This window comes from Bos grunniens, chromosome 7, assembly GCF_055505025.1.
Source record: "Bos grunniens cultivar Pamir isolate PY7600 chromosome 7, Bosgru_T2T1.0, whole genome shotgun sequence".
Classification (NCBI taxonomy): domain Eukaryota; kingdom Metazoa; phylum Chordata; class Mammalia; order Artiodactyla; family Bovidae; genus Bos; species Bos grunniens.
In genome coordinates, this window is record NC_141171.1 from 63,883,053 (window position 1) to 63,907,230 (window position 24,178).

The 24,178-nt window shown below is 38.9% G+C and overlaps 1 long non-coding RNA gene across 8 annotated transcripts in view; it reads left to right on the forward strand.

Annotated features, from left to right (window-relative positions):
- Nucleotides 1-18,739, forward strand: part of LOC147369714 (uncharacterized) — a 694,358-nt gene extending 675,619 nt beyond the window's left edge. For all 8 annotated transcript variants that reach the window (XR_015167777.1, XR_015167776.1, XR_015167781.1 and 5 more), the window contains one exon: nt 18,347-18,739. This is a non-coding gene — a long non-coding RNA (uncharacterized LOC147369714). The remainder of the gene's footprint in view (nt 1-18,346) is intronic.
- The last annotated feature ends 5,439 nt before the right edge of the window (nt 18,740-24,178 follow it).

The window sequence follows — 24,178 nt, forward strand, 5'->3', positions numbered from 1 at the left end:
GGAATGATAATGCAGGGAAGAGAAAAAGATTATGCATGAATATAAGTATGTGTGGGGGTGTTCCATTTTAAATAAATTTGTTAGAGGAGGATTAGGGTGGTATCCATGTAGGTGGTGAGTAGTGCTAAGAGTGGATAGATATTGAAGATGGGGCAAATAGGATTTCTTGAAAGATTAGATGTAGAGTGGGAGAGAAACAGAGGAGTCAAAGAGGACCTCATGATTTTGGCTTGAGCAATTCGAAAGGAGGAGTTTTTATCAGCAGAGGTATGGATAATTAGATGGCTCTTATTTGGCCATGAATCATGTGTTGGGGGAAAGTCCCGAGGTACATTTAAGATATGTTGAGTTTGAGATGGCTATTAGACATTCAAATGACATTAAGTAAGAATATGGGTATTGGAAGGGTGTCATGATGGAAATAAAGTCCTAGAGTCATGGCACAAGAGAGTGAACGTAGAAAAGAGAAGTCCTACAGCTCTATACTACTTCTACTTCACTGTGAAAACTTTATGGAGATGAAACCAAGAAGGGATATGTGAAGGAGTGGAGGGCAAAGACAGAAGGAAATGAGGAGAGTGTATTTTTGGAAGCCAAACATAGAAAATGCTTTAAGAGAGAGTAATCAATATCACATGCTACAATGGACAGGTGGCCATTAAAGCTGCCCAGTGTCAGAAGTATGGAGATAAAAGCCTAAGTAGGGCTTCTCAGGTGGCGCTAGTGGTAAAGAACCTGCTTGCCAAAGTAGGAGATGCAGGTTCGATCCCTGGGTTGGAAAGATCACCTGGAGGAGGAGGGCATGGCAAACCACTTCAGTATTTTTGTCTGGGGAAGTCCATGGACAGAGAAGCCTGGAGGGCTATGGTCTACAGGTTGCAAAAAGTCAGAAACAACTGAGGCAACTTAGCAGCAGCAAAAGCCTAAGTAGAATGGGTTCAGGAGAAAATCAGAAATGGAGACTAAATATAAAGTCTTTATGAAGTTTTGTTATCAAGGAGAGCATAGCTATGAGGTGGTAACTGGAAGGAAAAATGAGATCAACAGAAGTTCCTTAGGAGGAAATAAACTGCAACATTTGGATATGCTGATGGGAAAACACATGTCCCAGGAGGGAGTGGAGGAGAAGGCAGGAGCTGTGTCCCACAAGGCAAGAGGGCATGGGGCCTAGTCCACCAGTGGAGGTGCTGGTCACTGGAGGGAGTAGAGAGAGCTTCTTTCAGGGAAGATGACCCGGGCTCTGGGGCACATTTCCTGGGGTCAAACTCAGCCTCCACAGGTCGTCACTGAATGCCTGTTTGGGGTAAATTATTTAACCTTTGGGGGGCTTGAAAAATACTGAGCACAGGGCTTAATTACCCATCGTTGTGATAAGATAAAGTTAAGCTTAGTTTCACAACAACAACAGCACAATTTTCAGCAGATTTCCTGGATTAACTGTCCTACAGCATGTTTTTCTAAAATTTAATACTCCTCTCTCTGCCGTTATTTTCCAATGGCACACACAGATTTGTGTATTTTGCACACGCTTTGCCTTGTACATGACACGCACTGCTCAGGAAGGTAATTATCCCAGCAAACTAAGCTGTGTGAAAAAGATAAACTGCTTAGTGAATTAAAATTGCATATTTTATATAACCCAATGGCACAAGCATCCTTGTTCTGCTTGTTCCATAAATCTCTCCAGGGCACTGATGGCTTTGAGCTTTTCCATCATCACTGTCTCTTCTCTGGCAGTAGAATCTCTATGCCCAAGGTAGAAAGGAATCTTTCTCACTACCAGTAACCTTTCTGGACCAGTGTTAATAACAGAACCAAGTATCTTAGTGAATGAAGTCAGAAGCATTTCTACTGAAGCAGCCTTTCTAGCTGAGCTGCAGACCAAATAATGTTGCTGCTTCTAACTGGTCCAGGAAGTTTTGCAATTGAAATGGGAAAATCACTTGGCGGGGCAGGGTGCTGATCAGATTGTCTATCTGATTGTCAGACAAAATAAGTCCATTTTCTCCTCAATGAGGCAAGAGATATTGCAATTAGAAAGGAGGAAAAATGGCTGTAATTAAGTCACAAAAAGTCTAAAGTCTGTCCCCAGAGATTTTGACTAAGACAGGATGCATTCTTCACTTCCAAAATAAGCAGATTTTCAACTTTCTGAATGCTGAGATGGACAAGGAACTTGATAAACAGTTCCTCTCATTTTAAGGTTCTAAAGTCTACACTTTTGATAGTCCTGTTCTTTCCCCTCTACAAAGCCCATGACTTGCCCCCACTCTAGTAGCCTCAGGAACACCTGAAGGATAGTCCACATGATTTCACATCTTTACCCTTTCTGTTGACTTGTGATTGCTCTATCTCCTTGCCTTCTTGTTTATTGCACTTTGGTATCTACAGTGGCAGACACACAGTAGGTACTCAATAATTACTGCAAAATGCTTCAAGGTGTTGACACAACCAGTCATTTTATTAAGTCCAATACCTATAAAAGCCTAAAACTTCACTATCAGTTCATTTATGAATCCTCTCCTGTCTAGACTGGAAATGTCCATGACTCTAATCTCCCCATGTGCACAGAGCATCCACACTCCTGTACTCTGAGCCTGGCATATCACTGGTACTAAGGAAGTTATGATTGACCAAATGATTTCTTGAAATGTTCTGAAGGGAGGAGAGTATAGAGATGAGAAGGAGGAATCTGGGAGAGTCTTATCAGCTGAGAGCATATATTTAGTGTTTACACTCCAAACATGTTATCAGCGGTCTCTACTAAACCTTTATTTTTGCATAGGACTTCCTCACCCTTTCACATTAGCTCTAAATCATAGATTTAATGCTTTGGAATATTCAACACTGAGCTCCATAAAACAAATGTTGACAAACTCATATGGCATGGAGAAGAGGCTCCAGATTGGAAAGTTGACTGAAAGAGTGGTGATGTAGGGACCTGGGTTGTTGGCACTGGAAATGGTGCTCCCTGAGCTGCCAGGAAAGCTGCAGTTATGAGGTAGAAAAGAGAATAGATTGTGGTGGTCTGTTCTAGAAGGAAGAGTTAAGTGGTAGAATTTACAAGAATACAAATCTACAGACATTGAAGGTTGCTTTATGATATAGTGAATTCTGCCAAGGAATTGTTCAAACAAGGTCTAGGTACCAATAACAGAGAAAAACAATTAGAATTGTGGGAGTGATCGTTTAAGATTTTAAGATTTCTTTCAACTTGATAGGCCAGTTGCTGAAGAAGTATACATACATAGCTATGATAATTTAAAATGTTGTGATAAATTATTTAAAATCAGAGTAAGTATAATTAATTTGTTGTTATTCAGGTGCTATGTCATGTATCACTCTTTGTGACCCTGTGGACTGCAACAAGCCAGGCTTCCCTGTTCTTCACCATTTCCTGAAGTTGTTTTCATGCCCCTTTTAAAGATGTGGAAGATAAGTATCAGAGCTGAGATTCAAACCCAAGCATCTGACTCTAGAGCCTACATTGTTAACCACCCCACTTATTCCCCTGGCCTATGAAAGAAAATAATGAGTAACAAGAGCCTGTTATACAGAGTTAAGTCAAAAAGAGAAAAACAAATATCGGTATTAAGGCATATATATGCAATCTAGAAAAATGGTAAAATGATGTGCCTGTTTGCAGGGCAGGAATAAAGATGCAGACACAGAGAGGAGACTTGTGGGCACAGAGAGGAAGGAGATTGTAGCACTGACGTATATTCACTACCGAGTGTAAAATAGCTAGTGGGAAGCTGCCATATAACAGAGAGCTCAGCCTGTTGCTCTGGAACAACCTAGATGGGTGAGATGGCGGGTGGGTAGCTGGGAGACTCAAGAGGGAGGGGATATATCTATACTTAGGCCAATTCATGTTGTATGGCAGAATTAAAAAAATAAACCAGCAATGAAGCTCTTCCTTTTAAGTTACAATACTCTGAAGACTTCTCTGAGTACAGATATTTTAGCTGAGAACTGGAGAGTAGAAGACAGTTGTGCAAGAGGGGTCAAACCCTTCTAAGACAGGGAACATTGCTTGACACTGAATGAGCGGTAGTCTGCTTCCCAACAGCCAGAAGGAGACACTTGTCCAGGGAGCACAGTGAGGAAGAAGGAAAGGGATTCACAATAAGGTCAGAGTTTGAGGCTGTGTTCAGGACACACAGGCTGCACTTAAGGGCTTTGGATTATCACCTAGTACAGTGGAAAGGTCTATGACAGGGGAAGGATGGATACCATAACCTGTTTTATGGATGAAGGTGAAATCCCAGTGAAGCAAATACATTTCCTAGGGTTCTTAACAGGCTGATATGAGAGTCAAAGAAAGACTGAGAATATAACCATCCTTGTTGTTAGCCACTGTGATGTGAGGTGGGGGGATGTTTGTTATTGAGGCATAACCAAGCAAAGGCTTCCCAGGTGGCTCAGTGGAGAAGAATCTGATGGCCAGTGCAGGAGATGTGGGTTCAACCCCTGGGTCAGGAAGATCCCACAGACAGAGGAGCCCGGCCATGGGGTCACAAAGAGTCAGACACAACTGAGCACACACACAGCTAAGCAAAAGCTGAGTAGTACTCTACAAGTTAGAGTACTAGCAGTACTCTACAAGTAACAGAAGAACTGTGAGGAAGAATAGAAAAGTTTGATGTAGGCTAAAAAGGAACTGCATTTTCAAAGACTCTGAGGCGGTAAAAGGTATGGTATATGTATAATATATTGTGGATTGCAAATGGCTAAAGTTTTCTAGTCAAAGGAGAGATTGGCACGAGAGAAAAATGACAAATTAGGGTCGGTCCAGATTCTACAAAGCCTTGAAGGTATTTTAAGAATCTTAATCTTAAAGGCTTTAGGAAGCCAAAATTCAATGAGATAAATATATGTTTACATTACAAATAAAATCAACATTTTTTACCCTAAAATACTGAAAGCTGCACTCATTATAACTCTTTACTCCTAAGTTGTCCAGCATAATTAAAATATCTTCTAAGTAAGCACAATACTGTTAACACATTTAAGCAAATTAAGAATACTTAAGTGTTTGAAAAAATGTAATATTTTGGGGGATTAAATAAAAGGCTCAGTGAGTCTCATAGAAAAGTAAGCCTGTAATAGAACAAAGATTTTTTTTAAGCACTATTGGTTTGATAAGAAACCCTTTCATTTAACCCAAGCACAGAGTCCTGACTCTAAGTGTTCACAGAAATCATGTAATTTTAAAACCCTCATTCTTGGTGAGAAGATGTATTTTATATATATATATATTTTATATCACAAGCTCTTGATTTACCATTTACAGAGATGGGCCTAGGAATGATATTAATATTTCTAGCTTAGCTCAACTTCATCATTTCTGCACCACAGCTTGGGGAGTCTCTCTTTTTCCAAGGGCAACAAGGGAATCAACACAGGCCAAGTTCTACCAAGAATCGCTACCTCTCCAGCTAATCCATTTTTAATGTATCAGTCTTAAGTATAGCCCTCCATCAACATGTTTCATCTCTGTCCACTTTCTGGAGAGCTTCAGATGGCATGGTGTATTCCTAGGCATCCATCTTAACCTCTGTAACAAGTGGCTAAACCCAGACATAATTTAGAGTCATGGACCTAGTCATGAGGCACTGTTTAAAGCCAGTATTTTATCCATGGGTCCAATGGGAATATTGCTTAAGATAGTTTAATACAGCTGTAGGATCACAGCAATTTATTTTCAGATTCCTGCACCAATGCCCTCTCTTTCACGTCCCTAAATGCCACAGCAAGATATCTTTCCTTGAGCCCCAAGAAAAGGCCCATGGTACAGGAGAGAGATGACAACAATCAACCATTGCTATATTACCTACAAATTTCAGTAGCTGTCAGTTTAGCATAATAATACATCAATAAATGCATATGCATTTCAAAATATGCATTGGTTTAGAGCTTTTCTGTCTTCTAGTAGCTCAGAAAGTATATTCAAAACACTTTAATCAGGAATTTTAGACCCTCTATTATGTCTCTTTACATGCTTTCTCTATTCATGCATTTCTTCTGAATAGTTCTTACTCCTCATGGGCCAACAGCTTTCACCTGTGCTGGAAGGTTAATTGGACATCTCCTGCACTGAATGAGCATCAAATTCAGTATGCCACTCTGGTTTTGTTCAATAACTGATGGTCCCCTGCCACATCAAGTTCAGGACCAGTGGGGGGAAAAACAGATACAAGACTAGACCCTGAATATTGGCAGAATCCTGATAAAGTTGGATAGGAGAAGGAGCCCTAGGTTCTGGCTACAAAGTGCAATTTCTAACCCCTTCATACACCCCATGGACTGTAGCCCACCAGGCTTCTCTGTCCATGGGGATTCTCTAGGCAAGAATACTGGAGTGGGTTGCCATTCCCTTCTGCAGGGGATCTTCCTGACCCAGGGATGGAACCCAGGTCTCCTGCATTGCAGGCAGATTCTTTACTACCCAGTCACATGCCAAGTAGCACCAACACTGCAGGCTGTTTCAACAGCACTAACGTGCTTGAGTTAAAGCCAAAGCCTACACAGGAGGAGTAGCACATGTGCAATGTACATATGTGTACGTATATATGCACACATGCAGATCTCAAGACAACAGATCAAGAAAGACAGCCAAGCACTTTCCAAATTTCTTCCCCTATCTCAATAGGAGAGGAGATGACTTGAAACTGAGGCAGGATCAAGGTGGTGGAATAGGGGATCCAGAGCTTACCAACACAACTCCTCCCCATCATGAACACAACGAAACTACAACTACTTGTAGAGCAGCTTTCTCTGAGAACAACCTGATGACTAGCAGAACAGCTCTCCCACAACCAAGATTGTAAAGAAAGAACCATATAGAGTATGGCAGGAGGAGAGAAGTGATCTAGGAAAAAAAAACCCTGGTGGGGGACCTAGAAGAGGAGAGAGTTACCATAGACTCTCATATCCTCCCTAAAAGGCAAGAGGTTCAAGCCCCATATTGGGCATCCCAGCCCTGGGAAGGAGCCTCCCTGGGGCTTACCAAAGGGATGTAGGAAACCAAGACTTTGCTCCTAAGAGAGCACACACACACTTGTTGCTTCCAGTCCTGGAACAAAGGGAGCAGACTGAAAACTGCCTGACTGTCCTGGTGGTCCTTCCAGAAGCCCCCAGCACACCCTGCAGTGTGCACCAGGCTCAGTCCTGCTTCAGCCCCTCCTGCTCTGGCACTGCTCCTGACCAAGGTAGAGGCTGCCACCACAGGCGCTGAAAAGTGAAAGTGTTAGCTGCTTAGTCATGTCTAACTCTTTGCGATCCCGTGGACTGTAATCTGCCAGGCTCCTCTATCCATGGGATTCTCCAGGCAAGAATACTCAAGTGGGTGGCTGTGCCCTCTTCCAGGGGATCTTCCCAACCCAAGGATCTAACCAAGGGCACCACACATACTGAGGAGAAACATAACTTGCTGGGAACTGCTCTTCTCATACCTTAGGTCCCAATCCCACCCCTAATCAAGGCAGAGACATCACTACATAGAGGAGAAACAAGGATGGCTTATCTCCAGCCCCATCCTCAGTCAAGTCTGAGACCCTCCCCTCCACCACCCTATGAAGAAGCTAGACTCCCTCACAGCCCCTATTCCAGCCCCTCGGGCCCTGACCCCAGCCCCCAACAGGCAGTGACCACCATCAAACACCCCTGGTTCACACCAGGCTCCTGTGCTAGCTCCTCTGATCTCAGCCATGCACCACCCCTACCAAGTTGGCAGTCATCAGCACACCCCCAGCAATGAAATACAGCCCATGCTCACTTCAGGTACAGCTTTCCCACTAAAAACCACTAGGTTCACGAGATTGCATAGGCACGCTCCCATACGAGGACACGTCTTCAGGATCAGGATAGGTAACAGTTTTACCTTACAGACAGAGGTATCATACAGACAGAGAAAGTCCAACAACATGAGAAGCAGAGGAATAGCTTCCAGAGGAAAACCATCATAAAATGAGAGATAAAACCTAATGAATTAGAGATAAATAATGTACTTAATTGGTGATGGACAGGGAGGCCTGGTGTGCTGCAGTCCATGGGGTCGCAAAGAGTCAGACACAACTGAGCAACCAAACTGAATTTACCTAATAAAGAGTTCAATAGGCATAAAAATATACAGTGAACTCAGGAAATGAATAGAACCACACAATGAGAGCTTAAAGAACTAGGAAACTTACCTTGAAACAATAAGCAATCAGAGCAGAAGACTAAAAGAATTAAAATGAAAAGTATACTAGAAGGACTTCACAGCGGATTACATGACGCAGAAGAATGCGTGAACAACTGGAAAAACAAAATAGCAGAAATCACCCAAATAGAAGAGGGAGAAAAAAGATAGTGTAGGGGACTCTGGGGACAACATCAATCATACTAACATCTGTATCATAGGGCTCACAGAAGAAGAAAGGGGCAGGAAATGTATTTGATGAAATTACGGCTGAAAACTTCCCTAGCCTGAAGGAGGAAACAGATATCCTGGTTCAGGAAGCATAGAGAGTCTGAAACAAGGTTAACTAAAGAGACCCACACCAAGACATAGCATAATTGAAAGGGCAAAAGTTAAAGAGAGAATTTTAAAGGTGTCAAGAAAGAGCAAAGAGCCACATACAAGGGAACCAACATAAGACTATTGGCTGATTTTTCAGCAGAAACTTTGTGGGCCAGACGGGAGTGGCATGATATATTTAAAGGGATGAAAGGAAAAAATCTGCAACCGAGATACTCTGCTCAGCATGGTTTTCAATCACAATTGAAAGATAAAGAGTTTCCCAGACAAGCAAAAAGAGTTCATCACCACTTTTAGGCCTTACAGGAAATGGAAAAGGTCTTCTTGAAGCAAAAAGGAAAAGGCTATAAGAGGCTGTAAGAAAATATATGAAAGACAGTTATCTCACTGGTAAAGGTAAATATACAGTAAAGGAAGTTAAGCTATTGTAAGGGTTAAACACAAAAAATTGTAAAATCAAATATAACTCCAGTAAACACTTAAAGGATAGCTGTAAAGATGTAAAATATAATGCTAAAACATAAAACACGGTAAAGATGTAGTGCTTTTAGAATGTGTTTGACCTTATTTAAAGCAAGCAGATAGTAACCGGTTGATATATATATAAACCTTTTTGTCACTACCATTCAAAAACCTACACTAGATGCACACAGACACACACACAACAAACACAGAGAGGAACCCAAATACAAATCTAAAGAAAATCATCAATCTATAGGGAAGAGGCTGAAAGAACAGAGAAGAACCACAAAAAAAAAAAAAAAAGTGGGAAAATAAGTAACAAAATAGCAAAATCACATACCTATGAACAATCACTTTAAATGTCAGTGGAATAAATGCTCCAATCAAAAAGTAGAGGGTGCATGAATGGATAAAAAGTAACACCCAGTTGTATATTGTCTGTAAAGGCTCACTTTACAGCTAAAGACACACAGAATGAAAATGAAGAGATGTAAAAAGATATTCCACGTAAATGGAAATAAAAAGAAACCTGAAGTACGAATATTTATGTCAGACAAAACAGACTTTAAAACAAAGCCTATAACAAAAGACAAAGAAGATTTTATATAATGATAAAGGAGATCTCTTCAAGAAAATTAGAGATACCAAGGGAACATTTCATGCAAATATGGGCTCAATAAAGGATACAAATGGTATGGACCTAACAGAAGCAGAAGATATTAAGAAGAGGTGGCAGGAATACACAGAAGAACTGTACAAAAAAGATCTTCACAACCAAGATAATCACGATGGTGTGATCACTCACCTAGAGCCAGACATCCTGGAATGTGAAGTCAAGTGGACCTTAGAAAGCATCACTATGAATAAAGCTAGTGGAGGTGATGGAATTCCAGTTGAGCTATTTCAAATCCTGAAAGATGATGTTGTGAAAGTGCTTCACTCAATATGCCAGCAAATTTGGAAAACTCAGCAGTGGCCACAGGACTGGAAAAGGTCAGTTTTCATTCCAATCCCACAGAAAGGCAATGCCAAAGAATGCTCAAACTACCGCACGATTGCACGCATCTCACACGCTAGTAAAGTAATGCTCAAAATTCTCCAAGCCAGGCTTCAGCAATATGTGAACCATGAACTTCCAGATGTTCAAGCTGGTTTTAGAAAAGGAAGAGGAACCAGAGATCAAATTGCCAACATCTGCTGGATCATGGAAAAAGCAAGAGAGTTCCAGAAAGGCATCTATTTCTGCTTTATTGACTATGCCAAAGCCTTTGACTGTGTGGATCACAATAAACTGTGGAAAATTCTTCAAGAGATGGGAATACCAGACCACCTGTCCTGCCTCTTGAGAAAACTATATGCAGGTCAGGAAGCAACAGTGAGAACTGGACATGGAACAACAGACTAGTTCCAAATAGGAAAAGGAGTATGTCAAGGCTGTATATTGTCACCCTGCTTATTTAATTTATATGCAGAGTACATCATGAGAAACGCTGGGCTGGAGGAAGCACAAGCTGCAATCAAGATTGCCGGGAGAAATATCAATAACCTCAGATATGCAGATGACACCACCCTTATGGCAGAAAGTGAAGAGGAACTAAAAAGACTCTTGATGAAAGTGAAAGTGGACAGTGAAAAAGTTGGCTTAAAGCTCAATATTCAGAAAACAAAGATCATGGCATCTGGTCCCATCACTTCGTGGGAAATAGATGGGGAAACAGTGGAAACAGTGTCAGACTTTATTTTTTTGGGCTCCAAAGTGATTGCAGCCATGAAATTAAAAGACGCTGACTCCTTGGAAGGAAAGTTATGACCAACCTAGACAGCATATTGAAAAGCAGAGACATTACTTTGCCAACAAACATCCATCTAGTCAAGGCTATGGTTTTTCCAGTGGTCATGTATGGATGTGAGAGTTGGACTGTGAAGAAGGCTGAGTGCTGAAGAATTGATGCTTTTGAACTGTGGTGTTGGAGAAGACTCTTGAGAGTCCCTTGGACTGCAAGGAGATCCAACCAGTCCATTCTGAAGGAGATCAGCCCTGGGTGTTCTTTGGAAGGAATGATGCTAAAGTTGAAACTCCAGTACTTTGGCCACCTCATGCGAAGAGTTGACTCCTTGGAGAAGACTCTGATGCTGGGAGGGCTTGGGGGCAGGAGGAGAAGGGGACAACAGAGGATGAGATGGCTGGATGGCATCCCTGACTCAATGGACATGAGTCTCAGTGAACTCTGGGAATTGGTGATGGACAGGGAGGCCTGGTGTGCTGTGATTCATGGGGTCGCAAAGAGTCAGACATGACTGAGCGACTGAACTGAAATGAAAGAAGTTGGTCCACGAAGAAGGTATTACTTTCGTGAACCTATATGCCTGATATAAGAGCCTAAATGTAAAGCAAATGTGAACTTACATAATGGGAGAAATTGACAGTAACACATTAGTAGTACAGGACTTTTACATCAATGGATAGATCATCCAGACAGAAAATCAATAAGGAAACAGTGGCCTTCAAAAACATATGCAACCCGATAGACTTAATAGATATATATACAATACACCCCAAATCAGTAGAACATACATTCTTTTCAAGTGCACATAGAATTTTCTCCAGGATAGAGCACATGCTAGGCCAGAAATCAAGTCTTAATAAATTTAAGAAGATTGAAATTATATTAAACATCTTTGTTGACCATAATGATATGAAACTAGAAACCAATTACAGGAAGAAAAATAGGGAAGGAACCCAAAGCATGTGGAGACTAAAACAACATGCCACTAAAAAAAAAATGGGTCACTGAAAAAATAAAGAGGAAATCAGATACCCTGAGACAAATGAAAATAGAAACAAAATTTCCCCAAATCCATAGAACTCAGCAAAGTAGTTCTAAGACATAAGTTTATAGTGACAAAGGGCTACCTCAAGAAACAAGACAAATCTCAATAACCCACCTTTCCATTTAAAGGAATTAAGAGAAAAAGGAGATCAAACAAAGCCCAAAGTCAACAGAAGGAAGGAAATAATAAAAATTATAGAGGAAATAAAATATAAGATGCCGTTTTTCCCCTCCCAAAAGAAAAAAAAAAGGTAAAAGGTCAATAGAAATAACAGCTGGTCTTGGAAAAGATAAACAAAATTGACAGACCTTTAGCTAGACTCATTAAGCGAAAAAGAGAGAAGTCTCAAACAAAAATATAAATTAAACAGTTAAAGTTATATCCAATATAACAAATATATTAGCAATCATAACAAAGAACTATGAGCAGTTACACACCAACACGTTGGACAGCCCAGAAGAAATAGATAAATCCTAGAAACATAGTTTTCTAAGACTGAATCATAAAGAAATAGAAAATGTCAATAGACTAATTAGTAGTATTTCAATTGAATCAGTAATAAAAAAAATCACAACAAATGAAAGTTCAGGATCAGATGGCTTCACAATGGAATTCTAGCAAACATTTAAAGAGTCAATACCTATTCTTCATGAACCATTCCAAGAAATTGAAGAGGAGGAAATAAGTCCAAACTCATTCTACAAACCCAGCATTATTATCCTAATATCAAAACCAGACCAACACACTACAAAGAAAATAATAGGTCAATATGCCAACAGTTTTGCCAAAAGAACACCCTCTTCCAACAACACTAGAGATGACTCTATACATGGACATTATCAGCTGGTCAATAACACAATCAGATTGATTATATTCTTTGTAGCCGAAGATGAAACTCTATATAGTCAGCAAACAAGACTGAGAGCTGACTGTGGCTCAGATTATAAATTGCTGCTGCTGCTGCTGCTGCTAAGTCACTTCAGTTGTGTCCGACTCTGTGCTACCCCATAGACAGCAGCCCACCAGGCTCCCCCATCCCTGGGATTCTCCAGGCAAGAACACTGGAGTGGGTTGCCATTGCCTTCTCTGATTATAAACTACTTATTTCAAAATTAACTTGTACGTGAAGAAAGTATTGAAAACCACTAGGCCATTCAGGTATGGCCTAAATTAAATCCCTTGTGATTATACAGTGGAAGTGACAAATAGATTCAAGGGATTAGATATGATAGACAGAGTGCCTGAAGAACTATGGACAGAGGTTCATAAAATTGTACAGGAGGCAGTGATCAAGAACATCCCCAAGAAAAAGAAATGCAAAAAGGCAAAATGGTTCTCTGATGAGGCCTTACAAATAGTTGAGAAAAGAAGACAAGCAAAAGGCAAAGAAGAAAAGGAAAAATATACCCATTTGAATTCAGAGTTCCAAAGAATAGCCAGGAGATACAAGAAAACCTTTTAAAAGAACAATGCAAAAAAAATAGAGGAAAACAAAAGAATAGGAAAGCCTAGAGATCTCTTCAAGAAAATTATAGATACCAAGGGAATATTTCATGCAAAGATTGGCACAATAAAGGACAGAATGGTATGGACCTAACAGAAGCAAACGATATTAAGAAGAGGTGGCAAGAATACACAGAAGAACTGTACACAAATGATCATCATGACCAGATAACCATGATGGTGTGATCACTCAGACTTCCTGGAGTGCAAAGTCAAGTGAACCTTAGGAAGCATCACTATGAACAGAACTAGTGGAGGTGATGGAATTCCAGTTGAGCTATTTCAACTCCTAAAAGATGATGCTGTGAAAGTGCCACACTCAATATGCCAGCAAACTTGGAAAACTCAGCAGTGGCCACAGGACTGGAAAAGGTGTTTTCATTCCAATCCCAAAGAAAGGCAATGCCAAAGAATGTTCAAACTGCCACATCATTGCACTCATTTCATACACTAGCAAGGTCATGCTCAAAATCCTTCAAGCTAGGTTTCAATAGTATGTCAACCAAGAACTTTCAGATGTACAAGCTGGATTTAGAAGAGGCAGAGGAACCAGCGATCAAATTTCCAACATCCATGGGATCATAGAACAAGCAAGAGAATTCTAGAAAAACATCTGCTTTACTGACTATGCTAAAGCCTTTGACTGTGTGGATCACAAGAGAATGTGGAAAATTCTGTAAGAAATGGGCATACCAGACCACCTTACCTACCTCCTGAGAAATTTTGTATGCAGGTCAAGAAGCAACAGTTAGAACTGGACATGAAACAACAGACTGGTTCCAAATGGGGAAAGGAGTAAGTCAAGGCTGTATATTGTTACCCTGCTTATTTGACTTATATGCAGAGTGCATCATGTGAAATGCCAGGCTGCATGAAGCACAAGCTGAAGTCAAGATGCTGAGAGAAATATCAATAACCTCAGATATGCAAATGACAGTACCCTAATGGCAGACATTGAAGAGGAACTAGAGTCTCTTGATGAAGGTAAAACAGAAGAGTGAAAGAGCTAGCATGAAACTCAACATTCAAAAAGTCAAGATCATGGTATCCAGTCCCATTACTTCATGAGAAACAGATGGGATAACAATGGAAACAGTGACAGACTTTATGTTCTTCATTTTCACCATCTGAAGATGGTGACTGCAGCCATGAAATTAAAAGACGCTTGCTCTTTGGAAGAAAAGCTATGACCAACCTAGACAGCATATTAAAAACCAAGACATTATTTTGCTGACAAAGGCCTCTATAGTCAAAGCTATGATTTTTCCATTAGTCATGTATGGATGTGAGAGTTGGACCATAAAAAAGGCTGAGCCCCAATTGATGCCTTCGAATGGTAATGCTGGAGAAGACACTTAAGAGTCCTTTGGACAGCAGGGAGATCAAACCAGTCAATCCTAAAAGAAATCAACCCTGAATATTCATTGGAAGACTGATGGTGAAGCTGGAGCTCCATTACTTTGGCCACCTGATGCAAAGATCCAACTCATTGGAAAAGACCCTAATGCTGGGAAAGACTGAAGGCAGGAGGAGAAGGAGACGACAGAGGATGAGATGGTTGCATGGATCACTGACTCAATGGACATGAGTTTAGCAAATTCTGGGAGTTGGTGAAGGACAGAGAAGCTTGGTGTCCTTCAGGCCATGGGGTCACAAAAGTTGGAGATAACTGAGGGGACTGAACAACAATAATCCTGGATGAACACAGACAAAAAAATCCTCAGCAAAATATTAGCAAACAGAATTCCACAATGCATAAATAGGATCCTATACCACGATCAAGTGGGATTTATTCCAGGTCCACAAGGATGTTTAAACATATGCAAAATCAATCAATGCAATACACTACATTAACAAAAGGAAAGATAAAAACACATAATTTCCTCAATGTATGAGGAAAAGCATTTGACAAAATTCAACATCCATCCATGCTAAAAATTCTCACCAAAGTGCATATAGAGGGAACATATCTCAATATATTAAATCCTTTTAAAACAAACCCACAGCTAACATCATACTCAATGGTGAAAGGCTTTCCAGCCTTTCCTCTAAATTCAGCAATAAAACAAAGATGACCATTACCATCACTTCTATTTAACATAATATTATAAGTCCTAGTCACAGCAACTAGGGAAGTAAAAGAAATAAAACACAAATTGGAAGGGAAGAAGTAAAATGTCACTCTTTGCAGATGACATGATGCTATAATATATTTAGAAAACCCTAAGTTCTCCACCAAAAAAATTTTAGAATAAATAAACTCAGCTAAGTTTCAGGATACAATATATAGAAATCTGTTACTTTTCTATACAGTAATAATGAAATATCAGAAAGAAAACAATTTCATTTATAATCAAATTAAAAGTATTTGATTATAAGCAAATAAAAAAGAGTATATGTAGGAATACTCAAAAACTGTAAGACACTGCTAAAATAAATTGAAGATGACACAAATAAATAGAAAGATATTCTGTTTTCATGGATTGGAAGAATTAATATTGTTAAAATATCCCGGGACATGAGGGAGAGAGGGGATACACACACACACACACACACACGTAATTACAACTAATTCACATAGTTTTACTGCAGAAACCAACACAAAATTGTAAAGCAATTTTCCACTGATTAAAAAATTAAAAAAGCTAAAAAACTATCCTTACTATCTATAGATTTAATGCAGTCCCTATTAAAATACTCATGACATTTTTAACAGAATTAGAACAAATAATATTAACATTTGTGTAGGACCACAAAAGACCCGGAATAATCAAAGCAATCTTGAGAAAAAAGATCAGAGATAGAGGTATTACACTCCCTGACTTCAGACTATACTACAGAACTACAGTAATCATAACAGTATGAAATGGCACAAAGAGACACACACAGATCAATGGAACAGAACAGAACCCAGAAAGAATCCCACATTTGGCCAATTACTCTACTACAAAGGGAGCATGAATATACAATAGGGAAAAGACAGGGTCTTCAATAAGTGCTATTGGGAAATATGGTCAGCTACATGTAAAAGAGTGAAACTAGAACCTTTTCTCACTCCTCATACAAAAATAAACTCAAAGTGGATTAAAGACCTAAATGTAAGACTGGAAATTATAAAACTCTTAGAATAAAATAGATGCAATACACTCATTGACATTGGTCTTAACACAGCTGGGTGATCTGACCTTAGGAGAGTTCTTTAACCTGAGTTTCAACTTTCTTATTTTTAAATATAGAAAATAATAGTACCACATCATTATAATGAGGGTTAAATGAAATACTGCCAATAAAATTGTTAAAAGAGGACCAGGCACATATGGTAATTTTTTTGTTTTTTTACATTATCACTCTTTATAATTACTATAAAGTAATGACTTTTGAATTTAGAAAAAAAATTCAGGGGCAATGCCTATAGCATTATCCTATTTTTATAAAATTGTATGTGTACACATGCATATGTTTTTCTATGTTTTGATTGTAGATAAAAGTATAACATGATAAATACCAAACTATTAACACAGGTTAGGTGTCTCAGATGGTAAAGAAGTCGCCTACAATGTGGGAGACCAGGGTCCTGTCCCTGGGTTGGGAATACCCCCTAGAGAAGGGCATGTCAACCCACTCCAGTATTCTTGCCTGGAGAATGCCAGAAGACAGAGGAGCCTGGTAGGCTACAGTCCATGGGGTCACAAAGAGTAGGACATGATTGAGTGATTAGCAACACATCCAAGAAGAACTGCTTGGGGTTAGGGGAGAATGGTGGGTAATATCCCCTTTTCTTTCTTTTTTTTTAATATAAATTTATTTATTTTAATTGGAGGCTAATTACAAAATTGTATTGGTTTTGCCATACATCAACATGGCTCCACCACGGGTGTACACGTGTTCCTCTTTTCTTAATACATCAACATCTTGTTTGATTATTTACAATGAGCATGTACTTTTTTCCAATTAAAGAAAGTCTCCAAATTCAGTATCCACTTATTTTATATTTTATTTGCATTTTTGGAGTTATCAAATTCTGAAAATTAGAAGTGTTAATTGCCTACTCAAAAAGCTTTACCTACAGAAAGACATCTGAATACAGTAGTACGTTTTTACAAAACCCTTTCTAAGCCAGCAATTCAATTTGCTCCTTTAATCTCTCCTATTACCATTGATTACTTTCAAATCATCACTCACACTGTTTTCTGCCTCATAATGCAGGACATTGAGTATTCCATGATGGAATATTCATGCCACATGATGTGCTGTTTCCTCTGCCCTTAAATGCCCTTCCCTAATTCTTGGTCTTGTGACTGTGTGATCCCACTTGTTTTTTATACACTATGAGAAAATGTGATTTTCTACCAGTAGGTTTCATCCTGCTGCTTCTATTCCCAGTTACCTTACCTCTTCTAAACTATGACCATACATGACACTGATTGGTTTGGGAGCTCTTTTACGTTAGATTCCAGGCCCTTCTAAGACTCTAGTGCTACTCACTCTGATTTCTCATTGAGCCTTATTTCTCTCTGGAGTCTTGCAGATTAAGTCTGTATGACTGTTACTGATGATCAAGTCAGATTAATTACCGGGATAAGTCTGAGCTACTCCATGGCATCAAGGAAAGTGTAATCTAATTATTTTTATAAATGTGAATATTCTTTTGCTTATAAAATATCACCAAACCAGTTAACCTGTCAATGACAAGTATGGTTGTTGTAGAAAAATTTTTTTCTGGGCAATCAATGGGGAATTAGAGAGGGTAGAGGAGTATAAGTGGGGTGTGCCGTGATAGAAAATACACCATTACCATCTGATTTTCAATGTCCTTTTTAAAGAGCAATTTTCATTTTTTTATAAACAGAAAGATAATTTTTAAAAGCCTGTAGCCAAATATTAATTAAGTTCAATGTATTTTTTATTATGATTAGTCCTGTTTGAGTCCTGTTTAAGAATTCTTTGCTACCTGCTCACCTCAAGGTCATGAAGAATCTCCTATATATTATTTTCTCAAAACTTGATTGCTTTTTACTTTTCCAGACCCAGGGCCACAGGCCCACTGACCCTCTTGATGGGCAGAGGAACCACCTGGAGGAAGCTGGCTTGGAGAAAACTGAGGCTCAATGTCCTTTACAGCTGAGAATGAAAAATGTGCTGCCCTGTCAAGAAAGGATGCTGCAGCTGTCTAGCCATCAGCCAGTACTGTGGCCTGGCTGGTGAGCCCTGAGGGACTCCAGTATGGAGACCAATGGGTGGACTATTGCCAAGCCTTCAGCCACTGCAGACACTCCCAGTGGTGCATCCTGAGGGGATTCAGGATGGAAAAGAACAAGATACTGGCATTGGATAGCTAAGGTGCATAGCAAAGGAATGATTTCATTAAGCCCAGATTCTTGTTTTGTTTCTTCCGCTACAAGAAAAAAGCTAAATTCATTCATGTGAGATGCTTAGTTTTCTCTAATAGTAAGCTTTTGATGTTCTGACTACCTGCTTTTGTTGCAAAATTCTTGTATATCCTTCAGAACAGTACCTCAGAGCTATCTGAGAGGCTGTCTCCTGGGCTTGAGCCCTCAAAAAGTCTGCTGAATAAAACAATTCTCAACTTAAATAAATAAATAATAAGGAAAAAAAAACTGTGAAAAACACAAATATGTGGAGGCTAAACAATACGCTAGCAAACAACCAATGGATCACTGAAGAAAATCAAAAGGAAAAAAAAAATACCTAGAGACAAATGAAAACCAAAGCACAATGATCCAAAACCTGTGGGACTCAACAGAAGCAGTTCTAACAGGGAAGTTTATAGTGATACAGTGTTATCTCAGGGAAAAGAAAAATCTCAAACAACGTAATCTTACACCAAAACAACTAGAGAAAAACAAACAAAACCCAAAGTTAGAAATCATAAAGATAAGAGCAGAAATAAGTGAAATATAGAGATGAAAAAAACATTGGAAAAGACCAATGAAACTAAAAACTCATTCTTGGAAAAAATAAACAAAATTGATAAACTTTAAATCAGACTCATCAAGAAAAAGAGGGAGAGGGCTCAAATCAATAAAATTAGAAATGAAAAAGAAGTTACAACAGACACCACAGAAATGCAAAATATCATAAGAGACTACTACAAGTAACTCTATGCCCCAAAATATAGACAATCTAGAAGAAACAGACAAATTCTTAGAAATGTATAAACTTCTAAGACTGGACCCACAAGAAATAAAAAATATGAATAAACCAATTATAAGTACTGAAATTGAAATGGTGATTTAAAAACTCCCAAAAGCAAAACTCCAAGACCAGATGGTTTCACAGGCAAATTCTATTAAATATTTAGAGAATACCTATCCTTCTGAAAATTTTCCAAAAAATTTCAAAGGAAGGAACACTCCCCAAAGTTATTCTGTGAGGCCTCCACCATCCTGATTCCAAAACTAGACAGCACAAAAAGAGAAAATTACAAGCCAGTATCACTGATGAATATAGACGCAAAAATTCTCAACAAAATACTAGCAATCCAAATCCAACAATATTTTTAAATGATCATACACCATGATCAAGTGGGATTTATCCCAGGGATACAAGGAATTTTTTTAATATCTGCAAATCAATCAGTGTGATACACCACATCAATAAATTGAAGAATAAAAACCATATGACATCTCAATAGATGCATAAAAATTTTTAACAAAAATCAGCATCCATTAACTCTCCAGAAAGTTGGCATACACGGAAGCTAACTCAACATGCTGCTGCTGCTAAGTCGCTTCAGTCGTGTCTGATCCTGTGAGACCCCATACATGGCAGCCCACCAGGCTCCCCCATCCCTGGGATTCTCCAGGCAAGAACACTGGAGTGGGTTGCCATTTCCTTCTCCAATGCATGAAAGTGAAAAGTGAAAGTGAAGTCATTCAGTCATGTCCGATTCTTAGCGACCCCATGGACTGCACCCTACCAGGCTCCTCCGTCCATGGGATTTTCCCAGACAAGAGTACTGGAGTGGGTTGCCATTGCCTTCTCCCTACGTCAACATAATAAGGGCCATATATGACAAACCTACTGCTAACATAATACTCAACAGTGTAAAGCTGAAAGCATTTCCTCTAAGATCAAAAATCCTCTAAGACAAGGATGTCCACTCTCTCCACTTTTATTCAACATAGTTTTTGGAAGGCCTACCCATGGCAATTAGAAAAGAAAAATAAGGAAAAGGAATCCAGATCGGAAAACAAGTAAAATTGTTCCTGTTTGCAAATGACATGATATTATACATAGAACATCCTAAAGATGCTATTAAAAAAACACTAGAGCTCATCAATGAGTTTGATAAAGTTGCAGGATACAAAATCAATACACAGAAAATGAACATTTCTATACATTAACAACAAAAGATCAGAAAGATAAACAATTTCATTTACCATTACATCAAAAAGAATAAAACACCTAGGAATAAACCTACCTAAAGAGCCAAAAGACCTGTATTCCAAAAACTAAAAAATATTGATGAAAGAAATGAAGGTGGAAGAAACAGATGGAAAGATATACCATGTTCTTGGATCAGAAGAATCAATATAGTCAAAATGAATATACTACCCAAGGCAATCTACAGGTTCATTGGAATCCCTATCAGATTACTAATTGCATTTTTCTTTCATAGAACAATTTTTTTCACTAGAACAATTTTTTTTAATGGAGAAAAGATAGTCTTTAATAAATGGTCCTGGGAAAACTTGATATCTGCATGTAAAAAAATGAAATTAAAATATTATTTAACCGCATACACAAAAGTGAACTCAAAATGGATTAGAGACCTGAATATAAAACTGGATACTGTAAAACTCTGTGGAAAACAAGCTCAACTCTCTTCAACATAATTCACAGCAATATCTTTTTTGCTCTGTCTTTTTGAGTACTGGAAACAAACAAAAAATACAAATGAGACCCAATTAAACTCATAAACTTTTTGCAAAGCAAAGAAACCCAGAAACAAAACAAAAATACAACCCCAGAATGGGAGAAAATATTTGAAAATGATGTGACTGACAACTGATTAATCTCCAAAATTTACAAACAGTTCTTCAGGCTGAATATCAAACACACAAAAAAACAAACAAAATTTAAAAAATGAGAAGAGTTAAGTAGACATTTCTCCAAAGAAGACATACAAGTGACCAAGAAAAGATGCTCAACACTGCAATTATTAGAGAAATGCCAATCAAAACTACAATGAGATATCACCTCACAGCAGTCAGAATGGCCATAATCAAAAAGTCTACAGACAGTAAATGCTGGAGAGGGTGTGGAGAAAAGGGTATCCCCTACGATTGGTGGAAATGTAAATTGGTGCAGCCACTATGGAAAACAGTATGGAGATTCCTTTAAAAACTAAAAATAGAACTATAATATGATCCAGGAATCCCACTCCTGGGCATATAATCAGAGAGAGAAACATAGTTCTAAAGAACACATGCATCACAGTGTTCATTGCAGTGGTATTTATAATAGCTAGCACACAGAAGCGAACTAAGTGTCCATCAACAGATAAATTAATAAAAAAGTCATATACATACACAATGGAATATTACTCAGCCACAAACAAGAATGAAGTAATGCCATTTGCAGCTACATGAATGGATGTAGAGATTATCACACCCAGTGAAGACAGACAGAAAAAAGGCAGATATCACATAATATCATTTATATGTGGAATCTAAACAAAATGATACAATTGAACTTATTTACAAAAGAGAAACAGACTCACAGACTTAGAAAATGAATTTACAGTTCCCAGGTTGAAAGTGTTCAGGGGAGAGATAGATTGGGAGTTTGGGACTGACTTACACACACTGGTATATTTAAAATAACCAACAAGACCTAGTGTATTGCACAGAGAACTGTGCTCAATACTGTTTAATAACCTAAATGGGAAAAGAATTGGGAAAAGAATAGATACATGTGTATGTGTAACTGAATCACTTTGTTGTAACACATCTGTGTTAATCAACTACAATATAAAATGATTTAAAAAGTAACTGAATCATTTTTTTGTAACACAGCTTTGTTAATCAACTACAATATAAAGTGATTTTTAAAAAAATTACAAAAAGTTGTCAACCATAGTTAAAGAATGAGTGAGTGAGTGAAGTCGCTCAGTTGTGTCTGACTCTTTGCGACCCCGTAGACTGTAGCCCACCAGGCTCCTCCGTCCATGGGATTCTCCAGCTGGAGTGGGTTGCCATTTCCTTCTCCATAGTTAAAAAAGATCTAGGTAAATGGAGAGACATACCAAATTTATGGGTTGGAAAACTAGATATTTCCAAGATGGCTATTCTATACAAATTGGTTTAAAGGCTCAATGTGATTCCTCTGTTAAAGTCGTAAGAGGCTTTCCCCCCCCTGTGTCTTGAAATTCATTCAGTAAACTTTTACCATTATAGTAAGGGTACAGCTTTGAAAATTCCTTTTTTCCTACTTTTGAAAGTTTATGATAATTTCTCTTCTAGGATGCCTCACTGTCCATATTTACTCATTCAATTTTTCCAGCTCCTACCCTCATTCTGTCCCTTTTAAAGTACCATATGGAAAAAAATAACATATGTCTGATTTATAATAATAACTCAGTGGTCTGGAGGCTGTCCCCACTGATGGTCTGTGAGGATAACCCTATGCAACTAGAAAGGATGAAACTGTGCGAGTAAAACTGTGTACGATAGTGAATGCTTTCCCAGCATCTGCATCTTCTTTGGCTTCATCTATTAAGGTTCTGATGAGCCTTTTTTCACATCTGTGATCTGTGCTTCTTTCCTCAGCTGCCACCCTGGTAGAGCGAGTAAGAAAAGACAATGGACTCATCCAGCAATTCATGGTATATCAGCTCATTTATAAGGTTTCTAATAATAACTGTTCATACCTTAGCCTGATGGCAATTGCAACGTCCTCCCAGAAGTTACCCCTGATATTGCCTCTTGGAATTCTGTTTTTTAGCTTCTCTGTGTGCTAATGATACTACATCTGAACTTCTCTTATACAGGTATTTAAAACTATAGAAAAGAGTTATATTCTCTTCAATACAGGCTTAGTCTTTTAAATACAGGCATTTATAGCTACAAGAAAGAGCAGAATGTAATTTGTAGGCTTGCTCCTTCGAAGAAAAGCTATGACAAATCTAGACAGCATATTAAAAAGCAGAGACATTACTTTGCCAATAAAGGTCCGTATAATCAAAGCTATGGTTCTTGATGAAAGTGAAAGTGGAAAGTGGAAAAGATGGCTTAAAGCTCAACATTCAGAAAACGAAGATCATGGCATCCAGTCCCATCACTTCATGGGGAATAGATGGGAAAACAGTGGAAATGGTGTCAGACTTTATTTTGGGGGGCTCCAAAATCACTGCAGATGGTGACTGCAGCCATGAAATTAAAAGACGCTTACTCCTTGGAAGGAAAGTTATGACCAACCTAGATAGCATGTTCAAAAGCAGAGCCATTACTTTGCCAACAAAGGTCCATCTAGTCAAGGCTATGGTTTTTCCTGTGGTCATGTATGGATGTGAGAGTTGGACTGTGAAGAAGGCTGAGCGCTGAAGAATTGATGCTTTTGAACTGTGGTGTTGGAGAAGACTTTTGAGAGTCCCTTGGACTGCAAGGAGATCCAACCAGTCCATCCTGAAGGAGATCAGCCCTGGGATTTCTTTGGAAGGAATGATGCTAAAGCTGAAACTCCAGTATTTTGGCCACCTCATGCGAAGAGTTGACTCATTGGAAAAGACTCTGATGCTGGGAGGGATTGGGGGCAGGAGGAGAAGGGGACGACAGAGGATGAGATGGCTGGATGGCATCACTGACTCGATGGACGTGAGTCTGAGTGAACTCC